At 41.8% G+C, this 16,192-nt stretch overlaps 1 protein-coding gene across 4 annotated transcripts in view; it reads right to left on the reverse strand.

Moving 5' to 3' along the window:
• Window positions 1-16,192, reverse strand: part of LOC117403614 (uncharacterized) — a 94,922-nt gene that overhangs the window by 12,426 nt on the left and 66,304 nt on the right. The gene's annotated exons all lie outside the window — the stretch shown is intronic.

Genomic DNA, 16,192 nt, shown 5'->3' on the forward strand with positions numbered 1-16,192 from the left:
AGTCAAGACCAATCTGAGCTCCCCTTGCATGTGAACCTGCACACTGCACTCCATGTCCTTGCACAGCTGTCTCCCCTGGGGTGTCTTTATGGCCACCTGGATTTCGTCTCTGCTTGTTTACACATGCTCAGCCACTCTGTTTAGCTGTGTGCCAATTAGGTGCAAATTAATTGGTGGCAGCTCACGTCAGGGTTCCGTAGTTCCTTTTCTCTGGCAAGACTTTGATCCTTCTTGACAGAATAGGTGTCTATGTTGTGTCTAAACCCCTTCTTGGATGACAGCCAATTCATTAAAACAGAAAGAGTCACAGGCATGTTCTGCTCAGAAACGTCAGGCTTGAAGATTTATAGCATTCTTTTTTAACTCTGTGCACTGCTGTGTATTGGTGGGGGGAGGGGGGGGGGGGTTGTACTGGTCTGTTTCTGTGCCAACTGTGTGAGTTGTTTGAATCAGATTTTAAATACAGATTCTTCAAACTGAGAAACCCTAGACAGTGGGGGCTTTCTCATGTTGGTAGAGAACAGACATTGATTTTCAGGCCAGTGCAGAAGGGAAAATGTACTAAAGCACCTCCCTCAAATGTGTCAAGGTTAGTAGCACAGCCATGTGTTTCAATTTCTGTAATAACAAGGCGCTTCAGATCAGAAACGAGGGTGTCCTGGGTAAATATCTGAGTATCAGAGTAAAGCTCCATTTACACCACTGCTTACGTAACAAGCAGAGACCTGGGTGCAAACTGGTGAGTGTCTCAAGCACGGTACAAAGGAGCCGTTACAGAGCTTGTAATCTCATCTCACTTGCAGGGTGAGAATTCATAACAGCAGTACATCACACAACACTGCCTGTTACACACCTTCTCATTTGAGCTTTCATCTTTATTGTAATTAAACCCAAGGTAGATTAGAATTTTCCCTGTACAAAATAACGATTATGTTAAAGCCTATAATTCTCAACCTTACACCCTCTGAAAAACGTGACATTTCTCTGGATGTTATTAACATTAATATCATGCATCAGGCAAATGTAACGAAAGACAAGGTCGATGATTTAGCAGGCAATTCTCGCTGGCAGTGATGCTTTTCTGAAAATATTTTGGGTGGAATTTTTCTTAAAAAGTTGTTTGTATGGGGGGGGTGGGGAGGGGGGTTTGCAGTTCTTAGGTTAGTCTTAGGTTTGAAGGGCATCTACTGTGTAATAGTGACCTCTATACTACAAACATGCATTTCTGAGATGATCTGTGAGGGTTATAATAAATAAATAAGGACGGTGTAGAGAGACTGATCTCACCCCTTTCTTAATGCATGTAAATGAAAGACAAGGTTGAGGTTGTGTATCAGTGTATGCACCAGATGTAGCTGGACCCCTCCATTGTTTTCCCCCCGCCCTGCCCAGCAGCTATTTCAGAATAAAAGTGACCTGCTGGGACAGATGGAACTGAATCAGGTTCCACAATCCCAGCATCCCTTCCTGTCAATGTCATTCCAGCCTCCCTCCCTGTCAATGTCATTCCAGCCTCCCACCCTGTCAATGTCATTCCAGCCTCCCTCCCTGTCAATGTCATCCCAGCCTCCCTTCCTGTCAATGTCATCCCAGCCTCCCTCCCTGTCAATGTCATCCCAGCATCCCTCCCTGTCAATGCCATCCCAGCCTCCCTGCCTATCAATGTCAATACCAGCATGAGGAATAATATAACATTGTACTTCAGGGAAGTGAACAAAGTCGAAGGAAATGCAAGCATCTGAATAGAAAATAGTAAGCTTGATGTGCTCCAAAGTCTGAAACTGTTTTCAAAACTGACTCAATGTGGACCCCCTGGAGATGTTCTCATGTATATCAGACATCCCACATTACCATCACGATGAGCAAACTGCAGGCAATACAATCACAGTACCTATAGCGGTGGATCCACATTACTGACACATTTCACAAAGCTGTAAACTGAACTCACTGATTGGACACTGTAGAATGGATTTACTTCAGAAAGCTGTAAATTGAACTCACTGATTGGACACTGTAAAATAGATTTACTTCAGAATGTAAATTGAACTCACTGATTGGACACTGTAAAATAGATTTACTTCAGAATGTAAATTGAACTCACTGATTGGACACTGTAGAATGGATTTACTTCAGAATGTAAATTGAACTCACTGATTGGACACTGTAGAATGGATTTACTTCAGAATGTAAATTGAACTCACTGATTGGACACTGTAGAATGGATTTACTTCAGAATGTAAATTGAACTCACTGATTGGACACTGTAGAATGGATTTACTTCCAATTGCACTCTTACACGACTATAGTAGCAGCATCAATGTATATAGCACTGTGGCAATGTGCCCCGCCCCTGTGTGCATTTGTGTGTTATGTGTTGTATGGTGTGTGTTAATGTTGGTATATAGTCATTGGTACACGGGATATAAACGGGTCTGTGTTTCACGTGTATTTAAAAATGTATAATTGTATTTAGGCACGGGATTGCACATCACTGCACGTGCATTTAAAGTAAGTAATATGCGCGCACGAGGTTGCACATAATTAATTCACGTGCTGGGATTCAAGTGAATAATTAATTAGTAATTGAATCCCAGCACAACAGTATAAATAGATGCATGTTTCATTCACTCGGGGTTGTGTGTTCAGGGCGAAGGAACGGGAGAGAGTGAGGAGATAAATTAATAGTGAACAATTGCTACGTGGTACGTGTTTGTTTAGTGTTCGTCCCTGTGTGTCAGTGTCTGTTCGTTTTGTTTATATATTTATTTTGGCGTAAGTGCCGTGTCCTGTTTTGTGTTTAAAACCTTTTTATTTTGCAATAAACCTTCTGAACGCTACCATTGCGTCTCAGTTTCACTCACCACTACTGTCTGTCTGTGTTTCTTCCGGGTCTGACGTGTCACCACTCAGCCAGCCTTGTGACAAGCACCTGCCATTGGAACTGTACAGAAAGTACAATAGATATATTGCACAGCAGGACCAGTGTCTTACTGTAATGTGGAAATGGAATTACAATGTTACTGAGGCTTTTACAGGACAAAGAAGATTAGAGCCTAATGCTTTAGATCGCCTGTTTGATGCTTTCCTAAGACGCCTGTGAGTGCCAGTATAATTTTCAATAGCAATTTCCTGTTTACACTTCTTTACTATTTTATACTTATTGGCAACAAATAATATAAATACTATAATATAAACACTGTGCATCTCAATGCTGCTTTTATGCTTTTGCCAGCAGGATCAAATGTACAATTCTTAATAAACTCGTTCAAGAAAATGTGCTTCCATAACTATAAAAGCATATAATATAAGGTAGATAATGCATTTTTCATCAACATGTTTGTATTAGTTGTTCAAGTTCCCGTTAAAATGTTTAAAGAAGCTGCTGTCGGTATTTGTGATGGTAGTTTGTATTCTCTGACTGTTCTCACTGTTTTCCATAGTACTCAAACCTTGCTGCTTGTCACAGATGCCCACTATGAGAGAGGACACTGAGAAGCTGTGGCTCCCCCATCACTGCTGCCAATGCACACCTGCTCCTGGTTCAGAGCACAAGGGTTCACTCCCCATCGGGGCTGTCTCAAGACTTTGTTAAATCTGTCTCATAGATGTTTTTCTCTGTTCTATAAACATCATATCCTTACTCAAAGTCCTGCATTAAAGGGTCTATTCATTGGGTCTACTGTGCATGTTGTTTAAATCATTAAAACAGGGACCTTCCTGTTGTTTTACACCATTGATACACAAAGAGACACAATGCAAGTGACCACTGTTCAGATTCATGCCATAACCCCTTACCTATTTACTGTACTGCTTCATAAAGACAACATTCACCATCTCTTGTCTGCACCCCTGGTACCCATTTTAAGCACTGTTCCATGTTCTAAAATGTCCTCACATCTGCTACATATCAAATGTAATATACTAGAGCCTAGCATACTAGCAATATGCTACCAAGGCTAATAAATCAAAGAATTCTAGGAAAATATTTTTTTCATACTCACACATGTTTTTTTCATTCTTAAGCTGACCTTTATCAAATCCATTTCAACAGAAAAAATAAAAATGATATACCATCAGGATGAACCCTGCATACTGTTATGAAAGCAACAATTATTGGACTTGCCATGTATGGATGGTGTTACCTGTGAAAGTCAGAAGAAATCGCATTGATAAAAATCTTAATGACACACAGACAAAGGCACACAGGCACAAAACCAGAATGCCACTAAAAGGACACAAAGGGTGATAAGGGACCAAGGGAAATGGGAAACTACACGCCTGAATGAAATAGACAGAAAATTGGAAAGCCTTTTTTTTGTGAAGGTTTTTGTTTTGTTTTTTACAGACCTTCCTTTTTAGCGGCTTAGCTCTGTACCGAAGACATCCTGCTGCCATGTTGTGGTGAGCTAGAGACTGGGAAGACCCTTTCTATACTTGGCCGACTTGTGCAGCCCAAACAGTGCATTAACAATAATGAAGAAAACAGTGGACTGTTTGTATCTGCTTGCTATCCTGCAATGTGTGTTCTTAGTCATCATTTATTACTGGTTCAGCATTCTTGGATACTTGGCAAGTTTAATCACCAGCATATTGTACCTGGCGAGTATAAAAATGATGCACCACTAGGATGCACTAGTAATCCCCATCACCACCACCACTCTAAAAATAACTGAAACCAATTATTTTTTCTGGGATTTCAACACAACACAAACCTTAAGCTCAGCTGTTGTGCATACAATAAGAGACAGTAAACTATGTAAACTATACTGTATTACCACAGTATCTGCAAATGCACCACTGCACAGTGTCATAGATAGTATTCCAGGCTCATAGTTGACTCCACTAGCACTACAACATGTATTTGTTTAATGAGTAGTATTGCTATGGTTTGATTCTTTTTGTAACATTAACCAATGCCTCATTAAAATAATTGTAGTACAGCACTTGTCTCATAATATGGATGTCTTACCATGCATTTCATCCAAATGCAGGAGCCATGGTTAATGTCATCTGCCTATTCTGCTCACCAGAGAAATACATATAAAAGGCAAACCTGGTCTCAGTGGCACACAGCTTAATAGGAAAGTTAGTGTAAATAAGTAAACAGAACAGATTGCTGAAGTATGCGCTTGTGACATGAACATACAGTGCAGAAGGACCCACAGGGGTTTATATTAATTAAAGTCTAGTGCACATTCAAATAGAACAATGCATATCAACAGAAGCCTGGAAGCATGCAGCTGGGGTGTTTTTTATTGACGCAAGATGTGTGTTAATTCAGCAAAGCCCACTCAAAGGCTCAGTGCACTCCGGTGTTCCGACAGTCTGAGCCACAGTGCTGCCAGATTGAAACTTGCTGGAGATCTCAAGCATGCTACTGTAGCTTGGTCTTAACCTCCATTATGTTACATGTTCCAAACACATTATTAATTTTATAGCTGGAGTAGACTTTTTATGTTTTTGTGTTACAGTCATAAACAAGAAGCATTGGGACAGACGAATACATGGAGAACGACCCATAGTGCATATAGTACCTTACTTAATAAATATATTGCTGTCTGCTGCTGGGTGCTGTCATAGGGATGGAGTCTGTCGGTGTTGTCATAAGCATGGAGTCTGTGGGTGCTGTCATAGGCATGGAGTCTGTGTGGGTGCTGTCATAGGCGTGGAGTCTGCAGGTGCTGTGAGTGCTGTCATAGGTGTGGAGTCTGTGGGTGCTGTCATAGGCGTGCAGTCTGTAGGTGCTGTGGGTGCTGTCATAGGCCTGGGGTCTGTGGGTGCTGTCATAGGCATGGAGTCTGTGGGTGCTGTCATAGGCATGGAGTCTGTGGGTGCGGTCATAGGCATGGAGTCTGTGGGTGCTGTCATAGACGTGGGGTCTGTGGGTGCTGTCATAGGCGTGGAGTCTGTGGGTGCTGTAATAGGTATGGAGTCTGTAGGTTCTGTGGATGCTGTCATAGGTGTGGAGTCTGTGGGTGCTGTCATAGGCCTGGGGTCTGTGGGTGCTGTCATAGGCCTGGGGTCTGTGGGTGCTGTCATAGGGGTGGAGTCTGTGTGGGTGCTGTCATAGACGTGGAGTCTGTAGGTGCTGTCATAGGTGTGGAGTCTGTGTGGGTGCTGTCATAGGCGTGGAGTCTGTAGGTGCTGTGGGTGCTGTCATAGGCGTGGAGTCTGTGGATGCTGTGGGTGCTGTCATAGGCATGGAGTCTGTGGGTGCTGTCATAGGCGTGGAGTCTGTAGGTGCAGTGGGTGCTGTCATAGGCGTGGAGTCTGTGGATGCTGTGGGTGCTGTCATAGGCATGGAGTCTGTGGGTGCTGTCATAGGCGTGGAGTCTGTGGGTGCTGTGGGTGCTGTCATGGGCATGGAGTCTGTGGATGCTGTGGGTGTTGTCATAGGCATGGAGTCTGTGGGTGCTGTCATAGACGTAGGGTCTGTGGGTGCTGTCATAGGCGTGGAGTCTGTGGGTGCTGTCATAGGCATGGAGTCTGTGGGTGCTGTCATAGACGTAGGGTCTGTGGGTGCTGTCATAGGCGTGGAGTCTGTGGGTGCTGTCATAGGCATGGAGTCTGTAGGTGCTGTGGATGCTGTCATAGGCGTGGAGTCTGTGAGTGCTGTCATAGGCCTGGGGTCTGTGGGTGCTGTCATAGGGGTGGAGTCTGTGGGTGCTGTCATAGGCCTGGAGTCTGTGTGGGTGCTGTCATAGACGTGGAGTCTGTGAGTGCTGTCATAGGCCTGGGGTCTGTGGGTGCTGTCATAGGGGTGGAGTCTGTGGGTGCTGTCATAGGCGTGGAGTCTGTGAGTGCTGTCATAGGCCTGGGGTCTGTGGGTGCTGTCATAGGGGTGGAGTCTGTGGGTGCTGTGGGTGCTGTAGTACACTAGTGTTGAGCCCTTTAAAGAAGTGCAAACAAAGAGAGAACGATGCATCTGTAACTTTACATAGCAAAAATCACTGAGGGCTCTATTGTAATTATCTATACAGTGGTGCATCTAAATACTGCCTCCTTCATTCAGTATTTGTCATACTATTATATGTAAATGTGTTATGTTAAGCGAGTTAACGATCATTCCCTGCCGCAAGACGGTTATAAGAAACCTTTTCTTGTTCCCCTTGATTGTGAAAACTGAACAATTGTTCCTTCTTTGATGACCACCCAAAAAGATTAATACACAGTTAAACAATCAAAACCACATCTCGATTCAAAACCACAATCAAACTTAACACACAACAAAAAAGTAGACAATACGAGAAAATCCAGCCTATAGAGAACACTGCTTGTACACGTGTGTCAGTATCCTAGCAACCCCTGCCGTACTCATAATGGACAAAGGGCAGAGTTTTGCTAACAGTGATCGCATCATGCTATATTTAAACCTCATTAAGCATGCATGCATTCTTTTTGAACAGGTCAGTCTTTTGTACACATATCAGCCATCGTTTCACAGATTGTTTAACTCCAAAGATGTAACACGAGAGATAAGATTTGAGAACAACACTGATAAGAATATCTGGAGGTCTTTGTGCCTCTGGGTAGTTCCAGATCACAGAAGACATTAACCTGAATAATAACATCATATCAAGACATCATTTTCAAATGATCCTCTTTCAGTAATTATACAAACTTGGTTGCCATAAACACACAAAGAGTTTTGTTCCTATGCATTGAAAAGCATGGTCATGTCCCTCCCCTCCTGTGTATAAGTATAGAGTCTAACTCCAGCTCCAGGTTAGTAGTACATTACACATGTATATGCACTTACAGAAAAGAAGCACAGATTGCAGAATCCGCTACCCTTACTCTTGTTTGAATTCAGATCAACACTACCTGACCATCAACTTATTTTCTTCTACTTTTTTTTTTTTATCCTGATCCAGTGGTTAAAGAAAAGGGCTTGTAACCAGGAGGTCCCTGGTTCAAATCCTGGCTCACTCACTGACTCCAGTCACTTCACAGCCTTGTGCTTCGTCTTTCGGGTGAGACATTGTTGTAAGTGACTCTGCAGCTGATGTACAGTTCACATACCCTAGTCTCTGTAAGTCGCCTTGTATAAAGGCGTCTGCTAAATAAACAAATAATAATGACCGTTTTGGAGATCTGGAAAGAGCAGGGGGTGAAGGTTATAGATAAACGGATTGAATACTGCTTAGCTGAGCAAAATGAAGAGCTATGGTCTGCCAGCTGACTCAGGGTTTAAAACTCTGCTAGATGAAAAGGGACACATCTAATTTGCTGATACGAGCCCCAAAGTATCCTATTTGAAGTTTTATTTATTGAAGGTGGGGGAAGTGAATGCATGTTCTATATAGAGGACTGCCGTAGGGAAGCCACAGCACTGATGAATGCCCTCCGGCTGCAAGGGACACAGCTGCTATTGTGTTCTATCCATTTTAATGGCAGGTACCAGGGACATCCCCAGACCTTTTTATCCTGAGGCTGGCTCTTCAAAGATTTTCATCTCAAACTATGAAATCCCTTGACTAAATCAGTTTTTCATTTTCTTTTTTTTTTTTTTTTTTCTTAAAGTCTTGTCGATCAAAGGAAGGGAATTTAGACACAGGTGCAGTGTGTATACTGTTCTATTCAGTACAATACCATACAACTTCTGTAAATATGTATCAGAATTTTAAATTGAATTATTGACCTTAATAAAGCTTTACAAAGACTGGAGTTCTGGAAAGAAAACACCTAAAGAAAGACTATGGGAGTTCTCTGGATGAGAACTGGCTACCTTTAAACTGTGTTCAGACGAAAACCGATTTCAGACCAGTTCCCCGGAGATCAGTTCTGACAAAAGATCTACTCTCTCCATTCTTGTTATTTTAATGGCAAGAAAAAAACAAATTCAAAACAAGATATTTTCAGGTATTTGTAAAACAGAAAATAAAACTTTGCAAAATGTAAAAGAAGACAGAAAACGACAAGAACGATAATATAACTGAAAGCAAATAGTCTGATGTAATTTTTTAGTCCAGCATTTCTTTGTGATTGCCAATGAGGAATATAGGCTACTGCTTTAGTCATTTTCTGGAATATCTAAAGCAAACCCTAAAGTCATTCAAGAAATATAAGACGGGAGACTGGATCTATTCCATTCTGGAAGAAGGACAAATATACAGTAAGAGATAAATAGACCAAATGAACAACAAAGACAGACAGATGGTAATAATTCCATCAACGCTCTGCTGCTTTTCTAATTAAATAAGAAATATACTGTCCCAACCACAGCCAGCCACAGTTCAGGAAAAGGTTTGCAGGTCTGGCACTTATCAATTCGCTGACCAGACAGCAGTTAGCAGGAGAACAACTAAGTAACTAACTAACTTAACACACTGTAATGAATTGACATCTTAGTCCATTGAACTGAATGGATCAAAGATGAACATCTTACCGTTCAACTAAAGAGCTAGCTCTGTACTGGAGATGCAAGTACCAGTCTTATGCTGATGTCAGTATTATTAACTCACTGCCGCTAGGAGAGGAGTCAATACAACCTACAAAATACACAAGGGTCTCTAGTTACTGCACCCAATTGAAACACATCATCAGAGGCAACACTAAAATCTGTATTGCACAGAGGCACTGAGCTCATTGTCAACTGTATTGGAATTACTGGGTCTCAGTGTCTCAACTGTACCCAGAGCGTAGCCTGCTCAGACACGAACGCAAAGACACAAAAACACAACAACTCCCGAAAACACAAATACCAGGACCTCTGTGTAAATAAACCTTATAAACCTGTATCAAAATATAACTAAAACATCAACCCCCAGTGTCCTTTACTCTACTAATCTACATATTCATCTGACTGGGAGAGCCACTACTTTTCTGTATGCTCCCTTACAACGATTTACAAAAACACAGCGCTCCTCAAGCCCCCAAAATGGATACAATATGCTTTATATCCATTCTTCTATACAGTAAGCTGGTTCTTCCTCAGTGTAAAAATAGCACTCTAATTACTGGATTGCTTTGAAAAAAAAAATTTGGAATCGCCAATTATTTTTTCTCATTTCCTCCCCAATTTGGAAAGCCCAATTATTTTTATTTCAACCTGGCTCACCTCTGACACCCCCACCGCTGACTTGGGAGAGACGAAGAATGACACACGCATCCTTCGAAACCCTTCTCAAAAATGGCCTGCATCTGAAATTCAAGTACATTATAGTGATGCATGTAACACCGGGCACGCCCCACAGCCAATCAGGACCTCCTGATCAGTTCAGCGTCAGGCAAGCCTTCCTGTTTACCACAGCAGCAGCGCAGCTGAACCAGCGTCAGGGTCCTCCCTGTCACAAAGCATCATTACCTTTCTGAGGAATTCCAAGAGAAGCTTTTACAATTTCAGCATTCTAGTCAGAACCCCGTATTTTTCTACTTGCCAAGCAATACCACACTTCACAAAAAGAGAGAAAAATGTGTGTGAGTAATCACGAATGGAAATGAGAAGCAGCACGTAACTGTAATGCTCTGTGTGACATCAGACAGCTGCAAACTGCCACTATACGTCGTTTTTTTATATGAATAAATACATTTGATTTTTTATTTTTTCCTCAAGTTGAGGGTGTGACATTTGGACTGCATCTTAAATTCGAGGGTGTCTTGAATTGGAAGGAATCCCGTAGATTTCCAGCTACAAGCCACAGATCATTGGGTTGCATCAACATTCAAAAGTTGGCAAGCAAATCTATCCCTTTACCCCTTTTCTTGAAGAGATATTTTACACAGTTTCCTTGATGGCATTATTTTGTTTCGCCATCTCTTGCAAATGGACCAGATGATTTTTGTATAAATAAGTAAATACATGTGACTGCTTATATTAAATCAAATGGGACTCTTTATGTATGCTATGTAACTTGCCCATTTGAAAGTACAGTGACATCTATCTTGTCAACATGAATGTGGCAACCATTCGGGGAGCAATGGTGATCTTGATTCAGTTTCTGTTTTGTTGACGGAGGGCTACAGCAATGATGAATGCCCTGCACTCCTAATGAAGTTCTTGGTATGTGCACCTTCACTCAAGCGGAAAAAAGGACCTATACACGGCTTTGGAGGCCCATCAGAAATGATATCAGTGTGTTTATTCAACGCGGCTCTAAGCAATACATTCAGCAGATGGGACCTATTCCCCAGCCAGCAGCCTGGCCTTGACCTGCAGCCAACAGGCCAAAGAGCTTCCAAAGAGCTGTTCTTTATACACCAGCTATTAGCTGTGTGTGACGAGAGTCAGGGAACGCTTTCTTTACACAGTCTATTAGCTGTGTGTGACGAGAGTCAGGGAACGCTTTCTTTACACAGCCTATTAGCTGTGTGCAACGAGAACCAGGGAACACTTTCTTTACACAGCCTATTAGCTGTGTGTGACGAGAGTCAGGGAACGCTTTCTTTACACAGCCTATTAGCTGTGTGCAACGAGAACCAGGGAACACTTTCTTTACACAGCCTATTAGCTGTGTGTGACGAGAGTCAGGGAACGCTTTCTTTACACAGCCTATTAGCTGTGTGTGACGAGAGTCAGGGAACGCTTTCTTTACACAGCCTATTAGCTGTGTGCAACGAGAACCAGGGAACACTTTCTTTACACAGCCTATTAGCTGTGTGTGACGAGAGTCAGGGAACGCTTTCTTTACACAGCCTATTAGCTGTGTGTGACGAGAGTCAGGGAACGCTTTCTTTACACAGTCTATTAGCTGTGTGTGACGAGAGTCAGGGAACGCTTTCTTTACACAGTCTATTAGCTGTGTGTGACGAGAGTCAGGGAACGCTTTCTTTACACAGTCTATTAGCTGTGTGTGACGAGAGCCAGGGAACGCTTTCTTTACACAGTCTATTAGCTGTGTGACGAGAGCCAGGGAACGCTTTCTTTACACAGTCTATTAGCTGTGTGTGACGAGAGTCAGGGAACGCTTTCTTTACACAGCCTATTAGCTGTGTGTGACGAGAGCCAGGGAACGCTTTCTTTACACAGCATATTAGCTGTGTGTGACGAGAGTCAGGGAACGCTTTCTTTACACAGCCTATTAGCTGTGTGTGACGAGAGTCAGGGAACGCTTTCTTTACACAGCCTATTAGCTGTGTGTGACGAGAGCCTGGGAACGCTTTCTTTACACAGTCTATTAGCTGTGTGTGACGAGAGCCAGGGAACGCTTTCTTTACACAGTATATTAGCTGTGTGTGACGAGAGTCAGGGAACGCTTTCTTTACACAGTCTATTAGCTGTGTGTGACGAGAGCCAGGGAACGCTTTCTTTACACAGCCTATTAGCTGTGTGTGACGAGAGTCAGGGAAAGCTTTCTTTACACAGCCTATTAGCAGTGTGTAACGAGAGTCAGGGAACGCTTTCTTTACACAGTCTATTAGCTGTGTGTGACGAGAGTCAGGGAACGCTTTCTTTACACAGCCTATTAGCTGTGTGTGACGAGAGCCAGGGAACGCTTTCTTTACACAGTCTATTAGCTGTGTGTGACGAGAGTCAGGGAACGCTTTCTTTACACAGCATATTAGCTGTGTGTGACGAGAGTCAGGGAACGCTTTCTTTACACAGTCTATTAGCTGTGTGACGAGAGTCAGGGAATGCTTTCTTTACACAGTCTATTAGCTGTGTGTGACGAGAGTCAGGGAACGCTTTCTTTACACAGCCTATTAGCTGTGTGTGACGAGAGTCAGGGAACGCTTTCTTTACACAGTCTATTAGCTGTGTGTGACGAGAGTCAGGGAACGCTTTCTTTACACAGTCTATTAGCTGTGTGTGACGAGAGTCAGGGAACGCTTTCTTTACACAGTCTATTAGCTGTGTGTGACGAGAGTCAGGGAACGCTTTCTTTACACAGTCTATTAGCTGTGTGTGACGAGAGTCAGGGAACGCTTTCTTTACACAGCCTATTAGCTGTGTGTGACGAGAGTCAGGGAACGCTTTCTTTACACAGCCTATTAGCTGTGTGTGACGAGAGTCAGGGAACGCTTTCTTTACACAGCCTATTAGCTGTGTGTGACGAGAGTCAGGGAACGCTTTCTTTACACAGTCTATTAGCTGTGTGTGACGAGAGTCAGGGAGCGCTTTCTTTACACAGTATATTAGCTGTGTGTGACGAGAGTCAGGGAACGCTTTCTTTACACAGCATATTAGCTGTGTGTGACGAGAGCCAGGGAACGCTTTCTTTACACAGCCTATTAGCTGTGTGTGACGAGAGTCAGGGAACGCTTTCTTTACACAGCCTATTAGCTGTGTGTGACGAGAGCCAGGGAACGCTTTCTTTACACAGTCTATTAGCTGTGTGTGACGAGAGTCAGGGAGCGCTTTCTTTACACAGTATATTAGCTGTGTGTGATGAGAGTCAGGGAACGCTTTCTTTACACAGCCTATTAGCTGTGTGTGACAAGAGCCAGGGAACGCTTTCTTTACACAGCCTATTAGCTGTGTGTGACGAGAGTCAGGGAGCGCTTTCTTTACACAGTCTATTAGCTGTGTGTGACGAGAGCCAGGGAACGCTTTCTTTACACAGTCTATTAGCTGTGTGTGACGAGAGCCAGGGAACACTTTCTTTTCATATGGAGAGCAATTCTGTTTTTCTGTTTCCATTTTCTCTCTTTTGACACATTTTATTTATTGCCTTTAAATACTTCATTGTTTCAGCAAGCTCCATTTTTTCTCATTTTTTGTCCTTTCTTTTCCCCCAGTATTAGTCCATGTTTAATGATTTCCTTCCCTTTTCTTGTCATCTTAACATTACATTTCATTTTAACAGCTATATTATTTTAACCCGCATTTTTGTGTTGTTTCTGATGTGAACATTGTTTTTTTATTTTCTTTAAAAATAACTCCCATTTCTTCATTCATTATTTAGTTTAAAGAACTGATTTAATTAATTTAATTTCAGCTCATTTAATGTCTACTGTAAAATTCCAGCTTTTATTGTGTTCTGTAATGTTGTATAGTTATATTAATATAATATGACAATGCATATACACCAGTATGCTACGATACATTATTATACATAACTATTAACACTAACTTTTTTACTTTGTCTTTTCATTATTATTATTATTATTATTTGTTTATTTAGCAGACGCCTTTATCCAAGGCAACTTACAGAGACTAGGGTGTGTGAACTATGCATCAGCTGCAGAGTCACTTACAACTACGTCTCACCCGAAAGACGGAGCACAAGGAGGTTAAGTGACTTGCTCAGGGTCACACAATGAGTCAGTGGCTGAGGTGGGATTTGAACCGGGGACCTCCTGGTTATAAGCCCGTTTCTTTAACCACTGGACCACACAGCCTCCTTTTCAATAAAAAAGGGCCATGTCATATATGTCAACTACACTCACCACACATACATATACAATATTTCTTTTTATGAAACCCCTACTGTAACTGCTTTTCCTTTAAAACACGTGTAACATTTAGTTTGTCAAACCTGTTCTGTAATCTAGTGTAGAAGCTGGATTTAGAATCTCGGTTTGTGTTAGAAACATGCATGCAAGCTTCAACTTGGACGTGTGCCAAGCAGCAATCAATTAACGAAGTTGAATTTGAAAGAAATTCAAGGAGTGGTTTTCTCTTGGATCTGTCAGTGGTGAGTGAAGAGAACAGAAAGGCTGTGCTGAGTTCTCCTGTCACTTGCCAGGTCCAAGAGATATCACTCTTACTCTCCAAGGAGATCTCTTCACGATGGTACGGATCATTATAGATTCTGTGCCAGAGTGAAGCTTCCTGCTCTTTGCCTCTTATCCAACTAACTTGTCGCCACTATATACAAGATGATTCTAACACAACAATCGATTAAAGGATGTATTTTTCTAGTTGTTTTTTAAAGAATTCTGGGACAGATGTCTAATGTAATAAATATTCAGCAATAATGGGCTGCAACTGTGAATCCTTTGTGATTTAAAAATGCTGCTGCAACAAGCACTGTTGGGGAGTAATGCATTACATGCAACACATTACTGTAATCTGATTACATTTTTCAGTAACTTGTAACTGTTCCTTTTTCACACAGATATAGGAATGTGGTAACAGATTACATTTATGTTTTTCATTGCATTTAAAAAAGGTTTCTACAGTGATGTAGGGCGCTAGCATATGTTACATTAATGTAATCAGACCCAGTGATATGTTCAAGTTAGTGTTACTATCTCAGTTGTATTCATGCATTACAATACAAAACCTATTAGTCTGTCAGTGCAGGATCAAGCATTCACATTACTATAGAGAGAGAGAACAGCGTAGAATGGAGAAAGTAAGAGGGTGACCTAGCCTAATGCAGCAACTAACAGAGTGCAAGCGTACAGTACATACAAGTATTATTTATACACGCAAAAACTATAAATAACCACAATGATTAAATAAATAGTGTTTTCATTATTTTAAATAATTTAAATAAATCAAAACAAAGCAATGACTTCAGTCGCTTTGTTAATACTGCATGCATGAAAGCTGAGACTACTGGACCCTGACAGTAAAGAGAATTAATAGAAGCTCTACTGGAGATGTGCTACATGAATGCAGCATCTGAACACGGTACGTGAAAGAATTCACTCAAATGAAACTCGGCATTGCTCTGGATTCTTTCCATTTGGACGAACTCTAGCACCAGCCCAACACTTTTTTTTTTATGCAGTCTTCCCTGAAACACAAAATATTATAACAATAAGCTAATTAGTATGCTTAAAAATAATTATAGTATGGAGTATAGATGCAAAAGCATTACTCAGGAGCGACACAGGACAACAAGCAGAACAAGAAGCAATGAATGAAAGACAAGAGAAGCAGTGAATACCAGTTACTGTTTGTGCTTTGCTGTTGAATTGAAGGCGTGGAGATTCAACAGCACTTTTATTTCTATACACTGGTACCATAAAACACCCTGACACTGAGATTAAACCAGCCAGGTCCTACACTTCCATTTGCAACAGGAATGCATACATCTCATTCAGTATGTCTAATTCATTTCAGATTACAGAGCATTAAAAAAACAACTCTGAAGAAGTAGTGTGTGCAGAACATCATTTTGTATTTCGCTTGAGAGTGGTGATGTCTAAAGGCACTGGCAGCTCTGTGTGATTTTATATCTTGCCTCAGGGCCAGGGGGTCATAGGGTCAATATACATCCCACCACAGCATGTAGATAGGAGCCTGCCCTTCAGCGGAACAGAGGAACCACCTGCTCCATGAACTTAATACAGAATTTTT

This window comes from Acipenser ruthenus, chromosome 1 (assembly GCF_902713425.1).
Source record: "Acipenser ruthenus chromosome 1, fAciRut3.2 maternal haplotype, whole genome shotgun sequence".
NCBI lineage: Eukaryota > Metazoa > Chordata > Actinopteri > Acipenseriformes > Acipenseridae > Acipenser > Acipenser ruthenus.